The following is an 18308-nucleotide window of genomic DNA, read 5'->3' as shown; positions in this document are numbered from 1 at the left end:
CTTGGCTGCCTGTGCCCAGTGCTTGACCACCCTTTCTGTGAAAAAATTTTCCAGAATATCCAACCTAAACCTCCACTAGCACAGCTTGAGGCCATTTCCTCTTATCCTATTGGCTGTTATTTGGGAGAACAGACCAACCCTCAGCTGGCTACAACCTTCTTTAGGTAGTTCTGGAGAGCAATTATTCTGTGTTTTCTCACCAGCAGCTGCTGGGGCTTCACAAATGGGAAAGGGAGGTGGTCTCTGCACTTCAGGCCAGGCAGGATAATCTGTTTATGCTTGATTGACACTAGGAAAGCATCACTGAACCCCAGTGGAGGGATGGCAGCTTATTAGGATTCAGGCTCAGTTGCTCTTCATCCTCTGGAAAATGCAGCACCTGGCAGGAACACTCACCCTGACCCTTGGTGACAGAAAGAGATGGTCACCAGTGGGGCATGTCACTGGGAATGACAAACTGGGGGGAAAGAGCACGGGGTGGGGAGAGGGGGATGGCACAGGGAGAAGAAACATCTGACTTGGCTGAGCTCAGGGAAAGCTGAAAGAGCAGCTGCTGTTGTATGAATAATTACTGTTGTCCATCCTCTTCTGGACGGGCAGACAAGAGACTCCTGCCCACCACAGCAGTGGAGATGTGCTGCCTGGGGACCAGGAGCTGTGGACGTGGAGTGGTGTGGGGCCAGGAGCAGCCTGCAGGTCGGGCCATTTGGGACAGAAATGCCTGACTGGGACAGAGCAGTGGGTCACCTAGCCCAGGTCCCTGCCTCCAGCAGCAGCAGCCGTGGGTTCTCTGTAAAGAGAACACACAGGAATGGTCTCTCTTAGCATCCATTCCAGTTGTGCCCAGAATCTCCAATCACTGGAAGGGGGTAGTAGAAAGTATCTCTGTCTTGTCCCTGCAATCTCTTTTTCTGTAATCTTTTTTTTTTTTAATCTCCAATCTATGAATCTGCATAATCCCATTTTGCTGCCTGCTGGCCCCATGCTTTGTTGCTGATTTCCCATTCCCCATTCCCCAGCTGAGTTTGGTGTTTTGCCATCACCTCTGTACGAGAGTTCAGGAGCCTCCCTCTCCCAGCCTTCCCTGGTGAAGGAGATTGGGAAGGTTGAAAGTGTTGTGGGGTGCTTCCTACCTCTTAATCATCACTTGCATCTTCGTGACAGGTCTCAAATTTCAGCTTCCTCCAGCTCAAACTGGGATGGCCATAACCTGGCACCTGGAGGGAAGTGCAGCTCAGTGTGGTTGGTGCTCTGCCACATCCCCGTGTGTGGGAAGATCTCTCTGTCCCCATCTCTTGGCAAGCTGAAACTCCTTGGCTGAGGCAAGAGCTGAGCTCCTGGAAATGAGAGTTTGTTCTTGCTGATGTGACTTGTGATCTTTGCTCCTGCCTGAATTAAGGGTGACCCCCTGACTCTGGATGTCCTGCTCCCACCCCGGACTCAGTGGCTCTTCCAAGCTGGAGCTCCAGGCAGAGGGATGAGAGATGGTGTCTGCTGTTAATCTGTGTTGATAGGTAGGCTCTGAGTGGGTCACTCTCCTCTGGGTAGCCACTTCTTCACAGTCATTGACCTTTATTTGGTTTGCCTTATTTACTCAGGTGGTGAATTAGGTCACATTGAAGTGGCTCCTGCTAAACTGAGCAATGGCCACTTAAATCTGGAGTGACCATGTCCCCACAGAGGTTAATGCAGTTTAATCCAATCACTTTAAACCTGCCCTTGCTTTTCTGAGGAGGGATTTCCATCAACATCCCTGCTCAGGCCTGTCCCTTGGTAAGGCAGAGGAGGAGCAGGCTGCTCCCAGTGGGCAGTGCTTGGAGAGGGGAGCTCAGCCCTGCTGCTCCTCTTTGCCCAGAGGAGCAAAGAGCAGGAGTCCTGGTTCTTGGCAGGGTGAATCTGTTTGTATGTTGATTTAGAATTCCAGCTGAAGGAAAATGAGTAATGCTTATTGCTGTCCTTAGATTCCCTTTAGTCTCTGTTTTTACAGCTCTTGACATGCACAGGACAGAAGAACAAGGTTCCAAGAGGAGTGGAGTTAGCTAATGAAGTAAGAAACTTCCTGGTCATTGGCAGGTGCTGGAGGGTTGTGCTAACACTGTAACTTCATCAGTGTTGGGCTGAGTAGTATGAAATTATCAAAACAGGAATGGCAGAACATGCTCCTCTGGGACCTGGAGATGGTCCAGCTACAGCAGCTCTGGCCATGACAATTTGGTACAGCTGAAGCAGAGATTTTTCTGGATTGTTCTCTTGCTTGGGATGGCTGGAGCTTCTGTCTAGGGCCATTCCTCTTCTGCACTTTTGCAATTGGTGGTGAATATCTTAACTATTAGGAAGATATTAACTCTATCCCAGTGAAAGCAGGACACCAGGGCTTCTTCTGTACTTCAGTCCAGGGGATACCCCTCCCTCCCTGCCATCTCCCAGGGCTTTGGATGTCTAGAGACTGCAAAGTGTTTACACACTCCAGCATGGCTGGATGGAGAACCGCTCTCCATGTAGATTCCACCTGAGACCCTTCCTAAGGCTGCAGCAAAGGCTCAGTATCAAAAAAACCCCACATGTTCTTGGTCTCTGAATACCCCCCTGGCAGTAGGACTGCACCCATCATCCTGAAATGGCATCCACCACCCATTCTCACTCCACTTCCCATGCACTGCTCAAACCCCTGTGGCTCCTTTGTAATGCCAGGTAGGAGCAGCAGTGGATTTGCCATGAGATCCATCAGCCAGGATCATTTGGATGCACTGGCCTCTGGTAGCAGCTATCCCAGTGCTTAGCATCACTGGCAGGATCTAATATTGATTAGTTGTTCTGGGTGTGGGGAGGATCAGCTGCCCTTCAGAGCTCAGCGTGGGAGGAGGGTTTTACACTCTGATTTCATGGAGCCACAGAATGTCCTGAGCAGGAAGCGACCCACAGGGATCATCCAGTCTAGCTCCTGGCCTTGCTCAGGATACCCCAACAATCCCACCCTGGGTCTGAGGGCTTTATCCAAAAGCTCCTGGAGCTCTGGCAGCCTTGGAGCTGTGCCCATTTCCTGGGAGCCTGGGCAGTGCCCCAGCACCCTCTGGGGGAAGAACCTTTTCCTGATATCCAACCTAATACCCTCTGGCACAGCTCCAGATGTTCCCTGGGGTCCCATCCCTAGTCAGCAGAGGGAAGGGAAGCTGCAAGGTTCATGTTGTTCCTTCCATCCAGCTTGGTCAACCTGAGCCCAGCTGGGACAGATGCTCTGGTCTGGCCCTGGGGAAGGCTCAGGCTTTCAAGAGCTGCTCTGGGTGGCTCTGACAACTTTTATCCTTGAAGTTGATCACTTTGAGCATCTCCCCTTTGAGGAAGGGTGATTTTAACCCCTGTAGTCTATGAGAGGAAGGGGAGGAAAACTGGAGTTATGTGTTGGTTGAGATCAGCAGGCAGTCCCAGCTACCCCCCAGACCTGTAATACACAAACTCCCCTCAAACTGAGCACTTAATGTGCAAGGAAAGAGGTGACTGATAACAGAGATTACTCTAATGAATAAACAAATGTTTTAAAAGACCTGACTCCTCATGCAATGCGTTATTTTTAACTTAGTGGCAATTTGCATGTGAGTCAATTTGCATACATTAAATGCATCTCCCCTTCTGCACCGAGCTCCCCCTCCCCTTCAGTACAGCATCTCATTATGGGGCTGCTGGGACCGGAGAGCTGGTGGCTCTGGAGGGGATATTAATTTGCTCAATGCTTGCTGTGTAGGTTTTTATCACTTGCTGCACATTGGACCTGGTGTCTTTGAAGTCACCAGTGCCTCGGAGGGCCTTCTGCTTGAGGTGGTTGAAATGGAAAAAGAAAGGCAAGGGAGGGGGAACCACCAGGGAAGAAAGGAGATTGTTCAGCTGGTGTTAACTTGACAGAAAATGAGCAATGCAGAAACCTCTCCCCTCTGCCAGAGAGCCTGGGTGTTGTGAGTGGGCGTTGTTTGGTTTGCTTCTTGTTGGAGGTGAAATTTGCCATCTTCCTGGGAGCCACAGAGAAGGAGGAATGGGCCAGTGAGAGCCCCAGGACGAAGCTGTGGGGTGGAGGCACAGATGGTCTTGCCAGGTCTGTGTTGTTGTGGCTTTGGGGAGGATGTGGAGGTTTGTGTGTGGTAGGACCCTCCTGCCATGGCATATGGAGATCCCCACGGGGGATTGGGAGGTGACAGATCTCTGCCTCCAGGAAAGGCTCAGGCTGGATATTAGGAAAAAGTTCTTCACTGAAAGAGCAGCCAGGCACTGGAACAAGGTCCCCAGGGAGGTGGTGGAGCCACCATTCCTGGAAGCATTTCAAAAATGAGGAGATGTGGCACTTTGTGATGTGGCTTAGTGGGCAAAGAGGAATTCAGTCAAAGGTTGGACTTGATGTTCTTGTCTTTTCCCACCTGAATGATTCAATGATTCCATGCTGTGGGAGCTGCTGCCACCCCATGCCTCAGTTTCCCCATGAAACAGAGGATTAATGATGCCAACTGCCCTTAGAAGACTTCAGGTCATGCTCAGAGCATGTGGTGATGGAAAACTGGTAGGGGAACTTTCCTCCGTGAACTGGGTGTCTCTTAGAGGGGTGTTGTGATGAAAACACACAGGTGTCGTGACATCCCTGTGTCTTTGATAGACAGAGAAGTCGCTTTGCTGCCCTAAGATCAGCTCACAGGATTTTGAAATGCTGCTGATGCAGTGGAAAAAGCTTTTGCTGTTGTACAGCAGAGCCCGGGGGGGTTTTCACAGTTCCAAGTCCTGACCAGAAACCCTGGAAATGTTTTGAGGAAGGAATGAAAATGAAAATTTCTTTCAATTAGTTCAGCATTTTTCAGCCCGTTCTGGTTGCAATCAAGAACATTGTACTGAGCTCTGAGTGTTTCTTTGAAAGAGACTTAAAAAAATCATCCAGGGAAATGAATAAAGGAAGTGACCCAAATCTAATCTAGACTGATAGGCTGCAGAAGACTTATCTTCAGCAAGTAACAAGGTCCCTTCTTTCTTCCCATATAACAGGAGTCTTAGCCAAAGCTCCTGCAATGTGGCAGTTCAGGAATAAATGTCAGCAGCTCCTCCATGCAAGGAATATTTGGATGTCAGCAGCAAGAGGCAATGTTTCTGATAAACTGATGCAAATGGGATGCTGGGATTAGTGCTGGGGAGCTCTGATCTCGTGCAATTTCCATGCTTTAAGGGTACCCAACCCCCGGAGAGCAAAGGGTCTTGGGCAGGTAATGGGCAGCCCACCCCATCCTCCTTGGGGAACCCTTCAGGAAATCACTGAGGTGGTTTTGGTCCACACAAGGTTTTGTTAATTAGAGAGGGTGGGGAAATCCATATCCTGCTGCAGCAGCCTTTGTGCTGTGTGTGCAGCAAAGGAGAGCTCCTGCCCTTCAGAGTGTGGGGCAGGGGGTGACAAAGGTGAGTGAAACATCTCACCTTGGATAGCGAGCATGGCTGGCCAGGAATAAAAAACACTTGGTGGACGAGGATCTGTTCCATTCAAGCTGGACACGGTGAGTGCAGTGCGGCTTGTTTCCAGGTCCCTTGGACAAAAGGGAAGCCTCAAACTGGAGGAGAGGTGCCTGTGGAAAGGCTGATCTTTGCCTGGAGCTGTGCAAGGCAGCTGCTCCCCACCTGGGCTGCATTCCAGTGGGGCCTGATGGAGAGGGATGGATGCAGGGTTGGAAGGGTGTGGTCAGAGGTGTTCTTTTGGGTGTGTTGGGATGCTGGGTTGGAAGGGTGTGGTCAGAGGTGTTCTTTTGGGTGTGTTGTGATGGACTCTATGCCCCTCCCTGTCTCTAGAGCGTCCCATTGCCTGCCTGGATATCTCCACAGAGGCAAGCCACCTCCAGCCCCCACAGACTGGTGAGCAGTCTGGGCTTGTCCCCCTTGGTCAGAACTAGCTCACCCTGCCTTCCTGAGTGCTGCTTTGCAGAGGGGACATCACAAAACGTGTCCCCTGGAGGCTGCCCTGCCATACAGGATGTCATAAGAGCTGCCGAGTGAAGTATCCGGCCCCGCTCCCTCCTGGCTGGCCCCACTGCTGGGATTGTTTCCACGGCAAGAGAACAATACCTCTGCTTCCATCCAAGAAACATTTATTACATGATCCGTTTCAGATGTCTCTTTGGGAGGAGGGGAAAGCAGAGGAGAAATAGATCTCTTTTTTACGGCAGCACGGCAGGATCCATCCCGTCATGGATTAATTATCCCCGCGCACAGGCGGGCTGGGGGGGGTTCGGAGCAAGAGCCAGGGTTGCCTTCCAAGAGGAGCAGACGTGGATATTTCTAGCCTCCTTTTTCACAAACTAAAAGGGGTAATTAATTAATCTGGGAAGCTTTCACATTCATTATAATTCCCTCCCTCTCCTCATTTTGTTTCTCCCCTTCAATTGTACGAAATGGGGAGAAAGGTAAAGAGTTTAGGGGCCTATTATGCTGCTCCTTCCTGAGCCCCTGTCAATCTCCCTGCTTGCTTTCATACCTCTGCCTCCTTTTCTCTCCCTTTAAGGCCCTCAGAGGTCAGAAACATTTCCTGGTTTTCCTTTGCATGGCCTGAAGAAAACGGTCTGGGCTGGATTATCTGCTGGTATAAAGCAGCACTGATGCACAGGCTCTGTCAGCAGAGTATTCCACACTTCTGGAAGCTCCTTCCATCCATCTCATGGGCTAGGGAGGAGAACCATCCCTTGGGCCTACTCCTCCTCAGCTGGGGAGGAAGGCACAGGATTAATGCTGATGATACAAGCGCTACCTGGGTAAAGACAGAGGCTCCAAAGCCCAGGGGGTAAATGCTGTTACGATGCCATTTCCCCATCCTTTCCCGTTTTTTATTTCCACCCAGCCAAGCTGCAACTCGAGCAAGAAGCATAAATTCTGCTGTCCCTCGACTCCATCTGCTCACAGAGCTAAAGAGATATAAAGGATGTAGCCAGAGTGAGCCAGTCCATTATGGAGTGTTCAGGAGAAGCTGAGGCAGAGATGCAGCCAGGGATTAGAGGACATCCAGGAGCAATTGCAGCCCCTTTGAACTAAGCATGACTTCTCCAAGCCACCTAACAAAAACTAAGCTCCCAGGGATGGAGAATTGGAAAAATCTAATTTCAGGCTGTAGATCCCAATTATTTTAGCTCTGTGAGGCCAGAGATGGGCTCACAGAGGCGTTTTCACATCTCCCAGGAGGTGAGGAGCCCTTAGCTGAAGGTCTTGGTGCTCAGCAGAGGAATGGTTCTGTTCCATGCCTGGCTGACAACCCATCTTTCTGTAGGAAAACTTTTGGATAGCTCAGCCTAGAGAAACTCTGTAGTTTTTGCAGCAAGGTTGCTGGTGCTTTGTCTCCCCTTGAGGCAAAGAAGGAACATGGATTTGCTTAAAAAATTGAGCCCTGGCCATGGAGCTCTGAATGAAAACCCCAATGCACCACCTCATCTTTTGCCTTACCCCGTGTTCTGAACATTTGACATGGCTGCTATGAAGGTTAAGAAAACCAAAAAATGCCCTTCCAGAGGCACCCCCTGCTGCCATTTTTTGGTTTTTCTGGGTGCAAAAAGTATCCCAGTGGTAAGGGAAGGAATTCCTGGTGTCTCTGGAAGCCTGTTTGATTCTCTTTGTCTGCCTGCCTGGTGTACTCATGTGTCATTTGCCGCTCTTGGCAGTGAGTGGGAGTTTGTGGAATGAGAATAAGAAATTCCTCCCTCTTCCACAATGGTACACAGCTTAGAAGGATGGGCTGTCCTGGCTGTAACCCTCCGAGTGGCAGAATAAATAATTGGGATATGAAGAGCTGCTGTCCAAGTCAATGTTGTGTTCAAAGGCTCCTGGTTGACTGGAGAGCAGGAGAGGCTGTTCCAGTAATGGGTTGTCTGCTGTTCCTCTGCCCAAAACCAGGTTTAATGAAGCATTTGTTTTTTTACTGCCCTCTCCTTAACTGGGTTTTGAAAGCTTTCCCTCAGAGCTGGGTGACAAAAGCAAAATTGTGTCCTGATGTGTTTGTTTGAATTCTTAAGTGAATTTGCTTGGGCGATATTCCCAACCTTTCCCTGGTGACTTTCCAAGAACATTCAAGCAATGAGATTTTCACTGGCAGAAAACAAAACAAAAAAAGAGGCAAATTTCAAAGTCACATTTGCAGGTTTTTTTAGCACTATTGATACCTGCAGTGCTAAAATATCCTGACATGGTCTTAAAACAGATTGGTGAACATTTTGATGAATAATGAATTGTGATTTCTTTTTATTTGCCTTCTGGTTCTGGTTGAACTCTTCAAGCTCTTGAGTTATTCTTTGTAATCATGAGACCTGGAAACTGATTTTCCCTAGGTCTGAAATGATGAGTCTTTGTAGCTGAGTTTTCTGAAATGCAGATGTTTGTTCCTCAGCATTTCTTCAAGTGTTGGTTCTGGTCCAGTTTGGACCAAAATTGGATGTTGTGATTATTTCCCCCCAAATCTCACTATAAACAGGCAATCCTAGAACTAAACCTTAGCCAAGGTATGATGTTACATCCCTCCAACTCTGTGTAACCTTCATTTCTGTTAACTTGATCTGTACTTGTACAGGGTTTCCCAGGATCACAGATTGCAGTGATTTGGGTGGGAAGGGACTCAGGAAGTCTTTTGTCCAACATCTTGCACCAGGGTTAGCTTTGGGATCAGAGCAGGGTTTGAAAGCCTCCAGGGATAGAGACTGCACAGGCTCTCGGGGCAACCTGTACCATGTTTGCCCACCTACTGTTATACCCAGTGTTTATATCTGCTTGTTTCTGCTTAGGCCTCCTGTCTCCCATCTTCCTCTTGCTGGAAAACCCCTGGCTCCAGCTTCTTGCTAACTGCAGGTGGGAATTAAACTGTGAAGTGTCCCTAAGCCCAGCTCCCTTGGCTTCCTTTTGGGGCAAAAAATGCCTGAGACGCGCTTTTCTCTGGATCCCTTACATTGTCATGCTTGTCACAGAGCTCCCCCAGCTCAAAGAAGTCAACCAAGCCCCAGTTTCCAGTTTTCAGCTGGAGATGTGGAGCTGACAGGTGACTGACACCAGTGCAGGGCTGGAGCCTGGGAGAACAACCCATAGGGATTTCTGAGAGCTGGATCTGCCAGGCAGCCTTTCCTCAGCTGCTGCAAGTCATTTGATTGTGGGGGGTTTCTGATGAAATGTGTCTGCTTCAATGGGTTATTGCTTCCCAGGAAAACTCAATTTCATTGGGAGACAACTGACCAGCTCCTGTCCTAATAAGCACCACCAAATCATTTGGTGTTATCAGCAACAGAATGAGAGCTGGCAAAAAATTTAATTTGAAATGCAGAAATAACGAATATTGGGGGAAAACCTAACTTTTCTGCTCCACTGGGGACTAGTGCAGTGCCAGGGGATTCACTAAACAGCACAGTTCATATTTTAAATATTTGCTAAGTGAATGTAGAGGCAATTGTTTGGGGAAGTATTTGTCAAATAAACTCAAACAACAAATGCATTTGAGGAAATTGGATTTGTCCACCTGATATTGCAGGAACAGGAGAAGAGGTTAAATTCATCAGATAAACTGTTCAGCTGAACTGTTTGTTCTCTTCTATCCACCCTCCAATCATTATTTTAGAGAGACTACAACTGTTGTAGGCACTGTGCAGAAAATTTATAGGAAACAGATCTCTGGCTGCTGAGGCTCAGAGCCTCAGTGATGGACGTGGCAGATAGGGAAAGATTTAGCATCCTGCACTCTGGGGAAGGAGGAGAGCACATCTCTGTGCCCAGAGTGGTGAATTCTCTCCCTGCACCCATATCAGCCACTCACTAGGTTGGTTTTGTTTCATCCATCTGCAATATGGGGGTGGGAGCTGCTGCTGGGATCATCAACCTTCAGCTGGTTCCATCCTCAGCCACAGCGCAGCAGCTGGGAAGGCAGGTCAGGACTTCTGGGGTGTGAGCACAGGCTGGGAAATGTGGGGCACCAGTAGTTGGTACAAACTCCATCTCCTGGCTCCCTCCCAGCCCCTGGAATGAGGAGGCAATTGCTCCAGGGCCTCCCAGCTGTGGTGATTTATGGCTGAGGGGGAAATGGGTTCTGGGCAGGTGCTGCCCATCTCCATCATTTATAAATGGCAAACCCTTGGCCAGGTGCTTAAAGGAGGTTGGGGAGATGTGGCTCACTTTATTTTGCAGGCAGGGACTGTAGAAATCAATTTTATAGCTGCCCTGGCTTCTAGGAGTGCTGAGCTCAGAGAACAGGAAGGGGTTCCTCAGGGTTAACTGCTGGGATTTCAGGATGTGAGCAGAGCACAAGGGCTGGACACAGTCCCTGCAGCACTCTGGAGTAGTTGTGGAGGGAAGGAAAAAGGAAAATAAGAAGGAATTTGGTTTCCAGGAGAGCAAATTCAGGGAAGTTACTCAAAGATAAATTCAGAAAAGCAAATGGAGCGAAGCTGCTGTTGTCAGAGCCCAGACTAGTTCCCAAATGGCTTGGGAAGCTGAGATCAAGGCAGGAGGTGACTGTACTTTGGAGATGCAAGATGTAAGGTCAGGAGCCAAATCTCTGAGCTGCAGAAGAATGAAGTTGTTTTTTTAGGCTTGAAGAAAGGTGGAGACGTGATGGCAGTGAGAGAGGAAGGAGCTCAGCTGCAGGGGAGGCAGCACAGTTGGTAGGGCAAGAGCATTGTTCCCTTTGGAGGGGTCTCAACTGAGCTCCCAAGGCCTGCCTGGGTAATCTTTATTCTCTGAGACCTGTATCTCTACAGTGATGCTAAAATAATGTGGGTTTTCTTTGTTCTTCCTGTGCACACAAAATTTCTCTCTGGGGCTGTCAACTGAGTGTCTTCCAGGCCTGGAAAAATTCATGCTTTTAAAGCCTGAATTTCACAGTGGAAATAAGCCTGGCATAGAAATATCTGGAGAAAATCCAAAGTACTAACTGTGGGTTAGAAAGTGCAGGTCTCCCCTCTCTTTTTGTTCCTTGGTATTTGGCTTTCACCTGGATTTAGCTGGATGAGCTGGGGTAGGTTCACCTTAGAGGGTGGTGAGCACCATGGGATGGACTCCCAGGGGCACCACAGGCTGTTATCTCTGGGTGCTTCTCTCCATGGCTTGTGTGCTGGGTTTGATCTGTGCCCCATGCTTTTAGCTTGGTTTTCAGGCTTGTTGCAGCTTTCCCAAGGTGAATCCAGGTGCTGTTCCAGCTCCCAGCTCCTGGTGTATGTGGATTGCTGAGGGCCAGCTCATTTATCTGCAGGCTCCCCTGGGATACTTTTTCAGGCTAAACCTCACCTGGAATGTCCTGGGTTGTGCCTGACTGACCCCACTCACTGTTCCTCTTCTGGGTTTGTGCTAAAATCCCTGGCAGTGGTGGCTGCAAGTGATAGAATATTCCAGTTGGAAGGGACCTATGATCTTCATCCTGTCCAACCTCCTGCCCACTTCAGGGCTGACCAAAAGTTACAGCCAGGCTGGACAGGCCTTGGAAAAACCTGGTCTAATGGAAGGTGTTCCTCCCATGGCAGGGAGTGGAACACTATGACTTTTAAGGTCCCTTCCAACCCAAACCTTCCTGGGATTCTGTTAAGGGCATTGGCCAAATGTCTCTTAAATACTGACAGGCTTGAGAGGTTAACTACCCTGTTCCAGGGTTTGAACACATTTTTGGTAAAGAAATGCTTTCTGATGTCCAGCCTAAACCTTCCCTGGTACAGCTTTGAACCATTCCCACTCTCCCCTCTGCTGGATACCAGGGAGAAAAGCCTGAGGGAGTAATTGCTTTGGTTGTGGGGGATTTAGTTTTATCCCCTGAGCTCCCTGACCTGTCTTCCTGAGTGCAAAGCACTCTGGCTGTGCCATCATGGAGCTGTCATTGGCATCTCCAGAAAACCACATCTTTTGGAAATCCCTGGGTGGGGGGGGTTTGTGCCAGGGGCTGGTTTGCTTTAGTAGCTGGCAGTGGGATCCACAGAAGGATCCTCTTGGAGTGCAAAGTGCTTGAATGCAGGACTCTGCCTCCTGTCTGCTTGAGCTGGGCCATGACAGAGCATTGGGGTGGAGGTGGGGAAGTTTGGGAATGGCTTTGTGTGGGGGTGGGCACACAGACTCCTGGTCAGTGCTGGGCTGTGCTCAGAAGCTCTGTGGGATCAGGATTTAGCTCTGTTAGGAGAGTAGGAAGGATTTGCTTCCTTCACTCAGAAAATTCAGGTTAGTGGGCTTGGCTGCTTTCTCTTTGCGTTCAGCTTCAGCAGAGGGATTAAATTTTCAAGGAGCTGAACTCTCAGAATCAGAAGCTGAGCCTTGGATTTGGTTAAAAAAAATCTCAACCAGAAACCTCAAGCATGAATTTCTTGTTCCCCAGGTTCCCATTGTCATTCCATGAGGGGCACCCCAAGAGGTGCAAGCACCCCAGCTCTGCCCCCTTAGCTCTGCACAGGGGGCAGGAGGGACTCCCAGAGGGGAAATCCTCCCTGGCAGTGGCTGAGATCCAAACCAAGCCCACCTGTCGGGCTCTGGGCTGCAGTGATGGAGAGCAGATGTGTGTTTGGGCAGGTGTGGGGTGGGATGGCTGCCAGCCCTGCTGCACGTGTTCCCAGGATGGAGAGACCCTCCAAAGATAAGTCTGCAGTTCCGATGAGGGGATATTGAGTTTCGTGCTGCGGGGCACATGCTGTCCGCTTTGTAATGCAGCTGCTCCTGAAGTCATGTCCTTGTTCCAGGCAGCTCTGCAGAAAGGCAGATCCGGCCTTTTTCTCTCCAGCAACATACTGCCTTACCTGTTTTCCTTCTGGGGCTGGCTGCCTGGATGAGGAGCTTTGTCTGGGTGACATGTCAGCTGATGGCAAGTATCTTCTGTGCTGGGAAGTTTTCCATATCCAATTTCCATTCTCCATTTCTAGATTCAATTTCTCTCTGTCAGTGTTGGTGGAGGTGTGCTCTGCAGCCGTCTCTGAGAAGGTTTGGTTGTCCTCCTTGCCCTGTGTGTTTTGCTCCCTTTCCAGGCTTATCTGAAGGGAAAACTCTCAACATGTCTAACTGCACCCAGAGGCCCAAATCTGATGCTCAGAAAGACCCCCTGGTCCCCAAGCAGGCACATGCAAGGTGTGACTTACCCCAAGCTGTCACTTCCCCTGTGTGGCAGGGCCACCCTCCCCATACAGTGGTGACAGAGGGTCTCACCTGCATGGCCTCATGGGAGCTGCTCAAATTTTTGGCTGTTCAACTTGCTCTTGTGCAAAACAGTTTTAGCAGGACTCTGCTGAGGCCGGGAGCTGATCTGTGGGGGCACAATTCACATCTCCAGTGTGCAAATTCCCCTCGGGTCTCCTGATGGCTTGGGGTTGAAGCCAAGAGATGAGGGAGGAGGATGGAGCCTGGTCTCTGTGCTGGCAGCATCTCCTTTGACACCTGCACTGAAGTCCTGGGCCAGCTGTCTCACACCACTTCAGCCCCTGGCCCAGCTCTCTCAGAAGCAGCACTAATCAGCCTTTAAATGCTGGGGACATTAGGAGAATTATCTCCATGTTTTACAGCTCTCCTGTGAGGGTGCTGGTGCACAGCAGCTGCTGGGCTCTGGGAAGGACTCAGGGAGTTGGGAACTCTGCTTGGCCATGGGTCACATCCCTGGGTCAGCCCCAGATTCCTGCCCAGTGCCAGGGCAGGGATACTGAGCGCTCTCCAAGCCCACACTGGGGTGTACAGCCCTTGCTGAGTAGCTACAAATGAGTGTGGGGGCTGCCTGTTGGAATAGAAGGGCAGGAAAATCACCTTGCAGGAGCAGGCTGGTGAAGCAGCTGGTTCCCCACATCCCTGAGGACACTGAGCCATTCAGAGCCTTTGTGGAGTGGCCCTGCTGTTCCTTCTGCACACATACTGTGCACTGCTGATTTATTTAGAATCATTTTGTGCTAAAAAAGTCAAGAACAAAAGAAGAGCCACTCAAACACAGAGAAGCCAATCCTCCCTGGACTTGCAAGTGACACACTGAAGCTTCTGGAAATGTGTGTTTGATGGTAATCATCGGATAGCTGGGGTGGGAAGGGACCTTAAAGATCATCTGGTTTCAACTCCCCTCCAGGGATAGGGTTGGATGGCCAAGGATAACCTTCATTAGATGAGGTTGCTCAAAGTCCCACCCATCCTGGCCTTGAATCCTTCCCCTGTCAGTTTCTTTCCCCAAATGTTTTCTCTGTCAGGTTCTTTCCACAAGTGTTTTCTCCCCATTTCACTGTGTGAACAAAGTCAGGGTTGATTTTTCTGCAGTTGCCATCCCAGCAGTGGCTGGGACCTGATCTAAGAGCCTCTGCTGCCCCACAGTCTCCAGCAGAGCAGGAAACAAATCAGGGCGGTCACTTCCCCCTGTGTCCCTGGGGACTGTACTGGGCCTTTTGTGGGGGTGAGGATGGTTTTTGGTTGATGTGCTAAGGATGGAAACCAGACCAAGATGTGAGCCAAAGCTGTCTGTCCTGGGATGAGCACAGGGAGCTCTGAGCTCCCTGTCTTGGCTCTTCCCAAAGTGCCATGAGCCTGCTCAGCCTGGCTGCATCTCCTTGCCCCATCCCAAGGGAAAGGGCTCAGTGGGATGCTTAGGCAAGGGAGAGGTTTCCATGTTCCACTTGTCATGGACTGCAGTGGGATTTGCTGTGTGAGAGAGCATTTAAACAACTTCTCTCCCTGTCCCAGCCTCCCTGCCTGCAAGACTGAGTGGATTTTCCCTTACTGAGCCTGGCTGTGAGGGTGGGTCTGGTGAGATTGCTCAGGGCTGTATTCACACTTCCTGCTGGCCATGCTAGACAGTCAGCCTGGGAGATCCAGGACATGGGGAATACAGTGCTGGGTGGAAACCTGCCTCCCTGCCTGGCCAGCAGCTTCAGCTTGGGTTGTTTTCCATGACATCCTTCTGGAAAATGTTTTTCTTTAGAAGAAAGAGGTTGTCTTTCCCCCCCTTTTTCAAAAGGAAAAGAATTTCCTTTAAAACCAAAAGCAAGAAACAGAAAATTGGAAGATTTTTCATAAAGTTTAGCTTTTGTCAAGACCTCATTTTCCTTTGAGAAGTGAAGAGAGGAAACAAGGGAGAAGCCTCTAACTCATGTCAGGTACCTGTGTGCATGAGCATGATTTGTGTGCTCTTTCCTTTTGCTTCCTTCTTCCCTTGCCACGTTCCCTCTGACAGAATATCCCTTCCAGGGTCTTCTGCTTCCAGTGCTCTTAAAATTGATTTCTCTGTAGCACTGCCTGTTGGCTCATTGTACTCCAAGCTCTGTCTCACTCAGCTGATGATCTCTGGACCTCTGTGTGGACTCCTGCAATCCCAGGACTGCTTGTATGGCTGGTGATGCCAACAGGGATGAGCTGATCCTGCTCCTTCTGGCTGTGCCTCCCTCGACACAAATCTTCATTTACAGAGGGATTTTCTTGGCTTCTCTCTCACCATTCCTGGCTCCCCCGTTCATATCCGAAGCGCTGGTTTAGCAGAACTTGTTTTGACAAAAGCAAAAGGATATTCACAGCCAATTAAAAATATGGTAATGGAAAGATGGGGAAGAAACATGGTGCTTCCTCTGCTTGAGGGGGTTGTTGGGAGCTGTCACTGTGCTTAGAGGGATTAGCAGTGTGTGCTGCAGGTCCATGTCAGATTGAATGCTAAGCTCCCAGGCTACAACCGTGCTCCTGGGAGCAGGGGAAAAGAATCATTCATTACTGTGGGGATGGAAGGATTACTTCAGTAATTTGCTCATTGTCTTGCCCTCTCTCTCATGAGGGCATAAAAGCACATATGTAGTCACAATACTCACTTTATGAGTGTCTCTTGCTGCAGATGATGGAAATTTTGGGTTATTGGGGTAACTTTCCCAGCCTGAGATGTCCTGTGGTGAGAAAGATGGGCCAGGTGAGGAAAACTAGAGCTGTTGGAGGATTTGGATTTGCACCTCCCCTCCCCTCTTAGGACCTGTACTTTTATGTGGGTTTCTCTCTGGGCCATGTCATGGGTGATGGGTGTCTTGAACTGCTCATCATCCTCTTCCTCTTTGGGTGCCTAAGGTTGTGTGAGCATCCCAGGTAGGCAGTGTGAGGGCAGATCAGAGTTTGTGCCTCTGTTCACTGCCCCTGAAGACCTCTACATGCAATTCTTCCTGTGGTAGGGGGGGTAGGTGATGGCTGAAGTTGTGTAAATCCATAAAGGAGTAAAAATGGATGTGTTGGAAGTTTTTTGCACAGTTTGCTTTCAGCTGTATGCAGGCTGTGCCAGGGCTGCCAGGAGTCTGTGTCCTGGGTTTCTGCAGTGGATCAGCAGGCACAGCTGACAAGTGATGGATCACCTTTGAGGTGACACCTCAGGCTGTTTTCAGAGATGTCATTCAGCAGAAACTGAGCATATGGAATAGAAGATGTGGCAGGAAACTGGAGCCACATTCATCCTCTTGCTCCAGGAGTGATGGAAAGACAGGCTCTCTGATCTCTGCCTTTTTCCTTTTGCTCCCTTTATGCTCCTCATCTGCTGCTATTTTGTCACCCCTTTTGGTTCCTCTGTTACCTCTCCTCAAGGAGTAGAAGTCCCTGGATTAAGCTGAAGTTGCCAGTACCATGGGAGGCATCCTGCTCGATGGATATGATGAAAACAGGTCAAAGGTATCTGGCAGTCATTGTGGTCCCAATTCCAGCTTTGGTCTGCCTTCTGAGAAGTCCCCATGCTCCTGATCCCACCCCCAAATTGTGAGGGGAGAATTTGCCTTAATTCCTGTTTGTGAGATCCTGGCATCTCCTCTAAGACAAGCTGCTCCACCCGGAGCAAAATCTGTGCAGGTTGGTGTGCAGAAGAGCCTGTCCTTTCTGGCAGGCAGCTGGAGCAGCCTGGAAAGGGTTACCTCAGACAGCAAGAAAAGCCAGACTCTACAGCACGGCTGTGTTTTTTTAACAGGCAGCCCAGACTTGTAATATCAGCACTTACTGAATTAATTTACTGTGTAGCACCAGTAAAGCTCTAAGTTCTTTCAGTGAATTCTAGTTTTGAGAAAAATCAAGAAAGCAATTACTTGGTTTGGTCATTAATTACTCACTACTGGACATTTTCGAAGGCGTTGCATGAAAAACCTGAGGCAGCCATTAAGAGCAGCTCTGATGCTATTGATCTATTTGTGCTTATCGTGGAACTTCTCTGCTTTTATGATGTTTTATTGAGCTGAGGGATGCAGGTGTGTGCAGCCAGGGAGTGTGAGCTGCTCTTTCCCTTGCTGGGATTGCCCTCTTGGTGGGGACTGGTGGCTGCTCAGACCATTCCTTAGGGGGAAGGAATGGGCCCTCAGGAGGGTGGGCACTGGGAATTCTGACCATTGCACACTCTGGACTGTGCTTGGCGTGAGGGGGATCCCTGTGCAGGGCCATGATGTTAATAAGGTGAATCCACCATGGGGGGAAGGGACAATTGGAGCCAAACACAGGGACTTGCCTGTGGACTTGCAGAAGGGCAGTGACAAAAGATATCCAGAGAGAACCTCATTAAGGTTGGAAAAGACCTCCAGGATCGTTGAGCTCAACCTTTGATCTCCACCTTGTCACCAGCCCAGAGCACTGAGTGCCATGTACAGGCATTCCTTGGACACCTCCAGGGTTGGGGACTCCAAACCTACCTGGGCAGGCCTTTCCAAGGCTTGACCACCCTTTCCAGGAAGAAATTCCTCCTGATGTCCAGCCTGAGCCTTCCCTGGCATAGCTTGAGGCTGTTTCCCCTTGTCCTGTCCCTTGTTCCCAGGGAGCACAGCCTGGTCTCTGCCCTGGCTGCACCCTCTTGTCAGGGACTTGTGGAGACCCCCTGGCATCCAGATCTGCTCTGTTCTTGAAAGGTCACCTCTGTCTTGAATCTCTTTCACTGGCACTTCCCCTTCCTGCAAACAACCCCTTCCCTCCATTTACTCCTCTCTTCTTGTGGTTCAATATCACCATTAACTGACATGAAACCTTTGGTCTTGGATATAATCTGCAGAAAAATGTTACCTACCAAGAAATTAGGGGCCAGGAGTGGCAGGCAGAGCTCTCCTGGGCAGAGGTAGATGTTGCTTTGCTTCCTTCCTTTACAGCCTCTGGGATAATCCTTTCCTATTCCCTCAAAGCAGAATGGCCCAACTGCCACCCGGGAATGGCCACCCTGGAATGCAGTGACATGGAGCTGAGATTAATCCTGCTGCCAAGTGAGAAAGGTGCAAGCCCCCAGCAGCAGGAGCATTTTCTGGTGAGCTGGAAATGCAGCAGGGAGCGGTGACAGCTCCTGGAAAAGGGCAGGGCTGTCATTTGCCTTCCTGGGGGTTTCTCAAGGTGGACCAGGGTGTCCCAAGGTTGGTGTTGGTTGAATC

The sequence above is a fragment of the Haemorhous mexicanus genome, chromosome 10 (assembly GCF_027477595.1).
Source record: "Haemorhous mexicanus isolate bHaeMex1 chromosome 10, bHaeMex1.pri, whole genome shotgun sequence".
NCBI classification, from domain to species: Eukaryota; Metazoa; Chordata; class Aves; order Passeriformes; family Fringillidae; genus Haemorhous; species Haemorhous mexicanus.
The sequence above is the reverse complement of the archived record's forward strand: the minus strand, read 5'-3'. Positions refer to the sequence as shown.